Source organism: Eptatretus burgeri, chromosome 10 (genome assembly GCF_056783735.1).
Source record: "Eptatretus burgeri isolate ZD-2024b chromosome 10, Ebu_testis_v1, whole genome shotgun sequence".
Classification (NCBI taxonomy): domain Eukaryota; kingdom Metazoa; phylum Chordata; class Myxini; order Myxiniformes; family Myxinidae; genus Eptatretus; species Eptatretus burgeri.
Window position 1 is genome coordinate 21,003,640 of NC_140970.1, and position 8,452 is coordinate 21,012,091.

An 8,452-nucleotide genomic window follows, 5' to 3' on the forward strand; every position below is an offset into this window, starting at 1 on the left:
GCAGTTCGAGCAGAGAGTGGTAGGCTCTTGACAGAGGAGTCTGACGTGAGAGGCCCGCTGGGCCGGTTACTTTGAGCGGTTGTACCAGGCTGATCCCCCAGCTGTCGAGTTGGACGTCAAGGGTGTTACAATCCCTGTTGCTGACCCTCGAATCAACTGTGGTCCACCATCGCTTGTGGAAACATGGGCTGCGGTGAACCAGTTGAAACGGGGCAAAGCTCCAGGGATCTGTGGCATCCATGCCGAACTTCTCAAGGCTGGTGGAAATGCTGCACTCGCGTCGTTGCATGCAGTTTTGTGCTCTGCCTGGAACACAGGCATCATCCCAACTGACTGGAAGAGGGGCCTTGTTGTCCCTCTCTGGAAAGGGAAGGGTGATCGCCAAGACTGCAACAACTACCGAGGGGTGACGCTGCTCTCAGTGCCGGGCAAGGTCTTTGCTCGGATAATTCTTGATAGGGTTCGCCACCATCTGCTTGAGCACCAGCGTCCAGAGCAGTCAGGCTTTACACCAAAGAGGTCAACGATTGATCGTATCCTTGCACTTCGTGTCCTCACCGAACGCAGACGAGAGTTTCGGCAGGGGCTGCTTGCAGCCTATGTTGATCTCTGTAAAGCGTTCGATTCAGTGAATCGGGATGTCCTCTGGAGGATTCTTGGTCTTCGTGGGGTGCCACCAAAACTGATCGATCTGATGTCTGAACTCTACTCTGGTACTGAGAGTGCTGTGAAGTGTGGTGGTACCATCTCTGACTTATTTCCAGTTGTTACTGGAGTTCGTCAGGGGTGTGTACTTGCCCCCACACTTTTCAGCACTTGTATGGACTGGATTTTTGGGAGGATGTCGGAGAGATCAAGCTGCGGTGCATCGTTTGGCAATGTCAAGATCTCGGACCTTGATTTTGCAGATGATGCAGTCATCTTTGCGGAGACTTTAGACATCCTCTTGGGGGCCCTCGAGGTGCTGAATGAGGAGTCGGAGCCGTTGGGATTACGGATTTCTTGGGTCAAAACAAAGATCCAGGCTTTCGGTGACATCTTGGATGCTGCTGTCCTGTCTGTGTCAGTTTGTGGTGAGGATGTTGAGGTCGTGGATAGATTCACTTACCTTGGCAGTGATATTCATGTCTCCGCAGGTTGTGAGCCGGAGGTCACTAGACGCCTCGGTCGGGCGTGCGGGGTCATGGATTCACTGGCTCATGGCGCGCGGCGCTGCCGGTACCTGCGCGGGAGGAGGAAGGTCCCGGTCTTCAGGTCCTTGGTACTTCCAGTCTTGCTCTATGGGTGCGAGACTTGGACTTTGACCAAGGATCTGAGACGGAGACTTAATTCCTTTGGTACCAGGTCTCTTCGGAGAATCCTTGGCTATCGCTGGTCGGATTTTGTGTCCAACGAGCGGTTGCTGAGAGAGACTCGGATGAGATTTGTTACCTGCATAGTCCGTGAGCGTCAGCTGCGGCTGTATGGACATGTGGCTCGTTTTCCTGACGCTGATCCTGCTCACCAGATTCTCTCAGCGAGGGAGTCTCATGAGTGGAGGAGGCCAGTGGGCCGACCACGTGCCTCATGGTTGCAGCAGGTTGACCATCATCTCAAGGAGATGGGGATGGGCCTGGCATCTGCCTGGGGGATGGCCAGACGGAGGCCCCTGGAGTACCGGTGGAAAGTGGACGCAGCGACGCGCTGTTCTGGCACATGCTCCCATACCTGACCTGACCTGATTAGAGTGTGGGGAACAGAACAGTCAACATTTAGGTGTTGGTTTCATGCAAATCGGAAAAGAATTGACCGTGTTATGACGAAAACTGCACATTTTGCAATGTCGTGACCCTCCCTGACCTTTGACTCCCAACCGCTCATAAGGGTTATTACGTCATTGTGTCATGTCACATATCACAAGATGGGGCATGGAATTCTGAACATTTTGACATTAGTTGCATGCAAATTGGATACAAATTGACCGCGCTATGGTAAAAAGACGATTTTGACCTTTTCATGACCTTGACCTTTGACCCGATCGCTCCCAAAATCTAATCAAATGGTCCTCGGATAATAACCAATCATCCCACCAAATTTGCTGCGATTCAGTTCAATACTTTTGGAGTTATGCGAATAACAAACAAACACACATATTCACAAATAAATAAATAAATAAATAAATAAATACACAGCGATCAAAACATAACTTTCGCAACAAAGTTTGCGAAGGTAATGAAAGAGTGAAGGTGAGCAGTGATTCGTGATTTTGGTACTTTTAACAGAAGGGGGTTGTTGGCGGACCTTGAGCACCCTGTGGAAATATGGGGAGGGGACATATCGCACACAGAGCAGGGGGGGGGGGAGACTGGAAAGGAGACAGAAGAAGACAGAAAGGCCACCAAACTGCCTGCAGTGAGAGAGAGAGGCCCAAAGACTCAGCCTCATCGCGTGAGATACCAATGATCTTAAATGCCTTGGTTTCCACAGCGTGAAGCTGAGAATGGTGAGGGCAGGAGCACCAGCCCAAAGGGGAGAACAGTACTCTATCAGGCTGCGGCCGAAAGCTTTGTATGTGGTCAGGAGCTCAGGTGGGCCGAGGAAGGACTTTGCACGACGGAGGATTCCCAGGCCAGGTTGGAAATGTGGCTTTCCCAGGAAAGATCATGGCAGATAGTGAGACCCAGAAGCTTGAATGAAAGGACTTCTTCCAGAGGATTATTGAGAAAGTAGATGCAGGGGGGGGGGGGGTTCTAAATGGTCCTTTCGGAGAGACATGGTGAGAGTGTGAGATTTGTCAGGATTGAAAAACATATTCCACGTGTTGGACCAGTTTGTGATTTTATCCAGATCTGTTGAGAGTGAAAAAGCTGCTGCTTGCCAGTCTGAGGGATGACAGATGGTACGGCAGAGAGTGGAGTCATCAGCAAAGAGAAAAAGAGGATTTTCCAGAGATCATGGATGAAAACCAGAAAAAAAACAGGGCCCAGAATGCTGCCTTGAGGACTCCAGCCTGGACAGGAAGAGGGTATGAGAGAACTCCAGTTAAGGCCACTTGTTGGCTGCGACAGGAGAGGAAGTCTGCGAGTAATGAGTGAAGATGGCCTTGGATTCCATAGAAAGAAAGTTTGGTGAGCAGGGCAGGGTGCCAGACCGTGTCAAAAGCACAGGATATGTCTCAGGATATGGCTTTGATTTCATGTCTGGCATTGAGAACGTCCATCCATTGTTGGGAGAGCAGCAACAGCGTATCCAGGGGAGAGTGACCTGGTCTGAAACCCAATTGATGATCGGAAATCAAGCCATTGGAGAAGAGAAAGGATTTAATGTCTGAAGCGATGATGGATTCCATAACCTTGCTGATGATTGAGAGAAGGCTGATTGGTCTGTCATTGCAGCGATATATTTTTGCAGCTTTTTTATTCAGGGCAGTAATGTTTGCTGATTTCCAAGCAGATGGCAGATGACCTTGAGCAAATGAGAGGATGAATATAACAGAGAGAGGGTGAGCAAGAGCAGAGGAGCAGGTTTTTAGGCCACGTGGGCTGATGCCGTCTGGACGGGTTGCAGAATCTGAGTCGAGGTTTGACAGCAAGATCTCCACTTTGTCAGAAGAAAAGAACAGAGTCCAGTGACAGCTGGGTGTGACTGGGTGAGATCGGTACATAAAACAAAAGGTTTCAGACACAAGATTTAGATGCAAACACCGAGTTCAGACCATTCAACCTTTTCATGTGCGGTATCAGCAGTGTGGCCATTTGAGGTAAGGGAGGGGATTTAGGGGGAACATACACCAGAAACAGATTTGATTAGATGCCACCAGGATTTGGAGCAAGGAGAGAGGTTTGAGAGTTCAGAATTGAGATTAGAAAGATGTTGTTTTCTGGCTCTCCTGGGGGTAGACACACACACACACACACACACACACACACACACACACACACACACACACACACACACACACACACACACACTTGTTCCGAGCTTTGTGGAAGGAACTGAGATTACCTTCAGTTGGGTTTGCTTTCCATGAAGCAAATGCAAGTTGTTTCAGGACACCTGCCTCACCACAAGCTTCAGTGAACAATGGGCGAGAGGAAGGGGAGGACAACTGAAGACTGGAGGGATTAAATCTGTGCATGAGAGAGTGCAAGTTTCTTTGAAAGAATTCCCAGGATGAGGTGATGTTGGAGAAAGTCATGATGGGAGACAAGTCTTGGAAGTTTGATGGCTGCTTGGAGACCCTGCCAGTCAGCCTGAGTGAAATTCCAGACTCGACGGTCCTGAGGTAGTTTTCTAATAACAGCCAGAGATGTCCACTTTGACAAGGACGTGGTCAGAAGAACCGATTGGAGCGGAGGAAGAGCAGCAGATATGTTCAGGGAAATTTGTCAAAATCAGATCCAGAAAAGATGGAGTCCTGTTGGCTGAGGTCTGGGTTGGGAAGTTGACTGATTGAGTCAGTCCCAATGAGTCGCAGAAGTCTTTTGCTGAAGTGCCATGGCAGGTGAGAGAGGTACCCACACCTAGCCGACTGGCATGATGACAATTGAAGTTGCCCCATATGAGGAAGAGAGAGTTCAGATGAGAGGATAGAAGTTGGTCCATGTTTTCTTCAAGTGAAGTGTAAATGGAGTCATCACTGTTTGGTGGATGGTACAGCACACATATCAACATGAGGTGGGAGTGGAGGGAAGCCGTAGCCAGAGGTATTCCTGGGGGTGTGGGGAAGTGAGGGCAGTTCAAGGAGAGTGAGGAATATAGTTTTTGATGAAGAGAGCAACTACTCCATCAGGACGAGGCTCAGGTCTGTCATACCAGAGGAGGGAGTAACCAGGGAGAGATACTAGGGAGTCAGAGACGTCTTGAGGGAGGAAAGTTTATTTGAGGCAGATTATGTCTGGTTTGTCAGTAGCAACCTGTACAGAAAGATCTGTCAGGTTTGAGTGAAGGCCCCGGAATTTGAGGTCCACACTGTTAAGGAGGAGACTTTGGGTGCAGGGCAGGGGGAGGATATGATGGGGGGGTGCGAGGAGACTTGTTGAAAGAGTGTGGGGAATTGCAGAAGAACTTGGGGAGGGGGCTGCATGAGAAGCAGAAAAGGCTCTGTGGGGCTGGGTTGAGCAGCAGTGGGGAGAAGGCAGTTGAGGATTTGAGGAGGTGGAGTGATGAGATGGAGGAAAGTGGGCAGGGGGGAGGCAGCTTTGTGGATGAGAGGGGTGGGGCAACTTTGGGAAGGGTGAGAGGGGGGAGAATGGTAGGAGAAGGATGAGTGTGGAGAGTTTAGGGAGAAAGGTGAGGGTGGAGTTTATGAGAAACGTGAGAAGGAAGCTTGGAGGGGAAAGAGTATGATGGTTTCTTTGAGAGACAGGGTGAGAGGGGTGAGTTGGTCCTGAAGTTGGAAAAAAATAATGGTTGATGGAAAGCGAACATTCATAGCAAACGGGGGTTTAAATTTTTTTTCGTTCAGAAATGCGATTAAGGACATTTCTTGTGGGATGCAATGAAGGCAAATTAAGAGAATGGAGAGAAGAAACGTTGTAACAGTTGGATGTTTTTAAAACGAGGTATGAAGGCAAAGGTCAAATTGAGAGCAGTCTGTTGAAATAGAAAAAGAGTCGTGAATTATGATGCAGTAAGGAGAACCACATGTGTGAAAGAGGAAGATGAAGCATTATAAGAGACTGTTATTATTGTTATTTTTGATAAAGATTGCGTAAGATTTGGTGAAGGAAAGGTTGAAGAAAAGATTGTGAGGTGAATGGTGAATTTGGATCTGTAAACGCAGAGGGTGGAAACAAATCACCTGGTTATAGGAGGTGTATAGGTAAAAGTGAATTCATTTTTTATTATTATTATTATTTATTTATTTAAATAAGGATTGCATAAAATTTGGAAAAGGAAAGGTTGAAGTAAAATTATGGAGGTGTATGGCGAATTTGGAACGGTAAATGCAGAGTGAAGCTGACGGATCAATGAAAAGTACCAGAAAGAGGGAAGAGAGTTTCAGGAGGTGTATAGTTTGGACGGATACAAGGGAATTTTTTTTTTTTGAAGAATTTGATAAGATTGGAGAATGGCAGGTTGTAGGAAGAAATCGTGAAGGTAATGGTAAGAGTGGGTTAGCTCAAATAGAAGAAAGATGGTGTGCCGGCAGAAGGAAGAAGAAGAAGAAGAAGAAGAAAAAGGATCGGTACTCGTGGGAATGGAGTGAAAAAGGGTTGTTGTTGTTTTTTATTTAAGACAAGAAACAGAGTGTGTTGTTGGGAGGGATAGATGGCGGGCGTTGGGGAAAAGTGGCGAAAATAGGAATTGATGGTAATAGGAAGAGAATACAAGTAAAACGATCGTACACCTACACGGGAAGGATGAGTAGACCCCAAGGAGCCCGATAAGACAAGGTCAACGAAAACTCACAAAATAGCACGATTTTTGAAACAAAACCAAACCAGGAACACACAGTAAACATGTAGGTGAGAAAATAAACAGTTAAAACATGACAAATAACGACCGGAAACTTAACTTTGAGAAAATCTTCAGAGACCCCTGAGAGAACCAGCCGTCGCTTCAAAACCAGAGCCGGAAGGCAATGTTCTGTTCTGTTTTATTGATATTGATAGTGTCTTGTCTGTCCTTATTCCCGTATTACTTTTAATAAAGTCCTCTTTAACTACAAGAGACGTTTTCCCGGTTATTGCCTCCCACATGTTGCGCCACCATATTCAGCTCGGATTGGATTGAACCTTGGGGAATGGTATATTGAATTTGGTATCTTGATCACCGTTTCAGTCCTTCATTGGGGTATCATAACCCCCGCACAGACTGACCATGTTGAGGGATCGTTTGATGTGACAATCCTTAGGTCTAAAAAAAGAGAGAAGATAGTATTGCTAGTTGAGGTGTCAGTGCCCAACGATTTTAGCTTAAACAACACACAAATCAATAAAATGGCCAAATACCAAGATCTCATCAATAAAGTCAAAGATCCTAGAAGCTGAAGAGTGCCAAAAATTGTACCGGTGAAAAATGATAAAGAAGAACCTTGCGGAGAGGGATCTTACAAACCATCCCGAGGAATAGTCCCACAAACGAACTGCAATTGGAAGCTGTCCGGTGCTCGGTGACGAATGACTATCCTGAAAATAGCTGTTGTAGCAAAACTTTGAGAACAAGAAAACTTTACAGATTCATTCAAAAAGACGTCCATGAATTGTGATCCCTTACTAAAACGGAAGTGGATACTTTGAGCCTTGCGAGGAAGCTGCTTTGGCGGCACTGACGTTCTGTGAAGAGTATCGAGATAGATGTAGAGAGATATAGAGATATAAGATTCAAAATTAATCGTAAAAGTAGAGGCTTGGATATTTTTTTGGCATTTTCATTTATAATGATGGAACAGTGTGTTTTATAGAACCACCTATAAAGGGGGGGGGAGGGGTTAAATGTTAGAAAGGGGACAGAAATATCTGGAAACAGTAGGTTGGAGTGTAAACACTTTCTGTTCACACCATCAACGTCGTGACCATGAGTGAATGCGAATGCTAGTCGTGACTTTTGAAATGACATGAATGCTAAATGAGGCCTTTTGTGCACGCGGTGTGCATTTACACCAAGTCGGTTTGGCTGACCGGATGCTTTTAACCTGCTGAAGCTAGCGCAAAATCTGTGATTCAAATCGTTTTTGAACAGAATATTCAGCATTTAAACTGAAGTGACAATCCCAAAATGTTTAACCATAATTGTTCTGTTCCTGAATGCAAATCGGACTCATGGAAATATGACAAATATCTGTGGATGAGAGGAGTTGGGTTCACAACATTTTTTGTCAAGACAAGCTCGTGTCAGCCTTGGATATCTCTCTGTCTGTCTCTGTCTCTGTCTCTGTCTCTGTGTCTCAATGCAAAAATATTGTAAATTTCTCATGCCTCCTGAATTGAACTAAACAAACAATATATTTATAACACCTCTCTCAGCTCCTGCACATTCTCCCTTACCCATCCCAACATGATTATTAGTAAAGATCATCATTTTCAACTTACCATGTACATGCACAATCCCAAGATATGTCCTTCCCATCGGTGCTCAGGAGCACCTGATGCAGATGCACAGTCCATTCACTGGTGACAATCCGTCATGGGTTTGGGCAGCACTCGCCCGTCCACTCGGGCCTTGCACCAGCCCGCATGGTCGGTAGTTTGTACTACGAACAGCTGCCCATTCTGTTGAAAAAGTATAACAAGTCTTTCATTGTGCAGATTCACAGCCCTTTCTCTCAGGTACTTTTCCAAGTATTTTCGGCTTATTTCAGATGCATTGTGAGCCATTTCAGGTAACAATCTTTATCCTGGGCACACAATATATTTTATTTCGCCCTGAACTCTGCAGCTTCCTGCGGTTTCTGCATGTGCACACTGAGCATCTTTGGGTGAATTACATAATTTTGAAAGTCAGGTATTGGCAAATGTGCAGGACCCAT

General features: G+C 46.3%; 1 long non-coding RNA gene across 1 annotated transcript in view; it reads right to left on the bottom strand.

The window, feature by feature from the left end:
* LOC147018052 (uncharacterized) overlaps positions 1 to 8,191 on the bottom strand; it is a 73,895-nt gene extending 65,704 nt beyond the window's left edge. Inside the window, exon 1 of the long non-coding RNA XR_015062235.1 lies at positions 8,016 to 8,191. This is a non-coding gene — a long non-coding RNA (uncharacterized LOC147018052). The remainder of the gene's footprint in view (positions 1 to 8,015) is intronic.
* Positions 8,192 to 8,452: the final 261 nt, after the last annotated feature.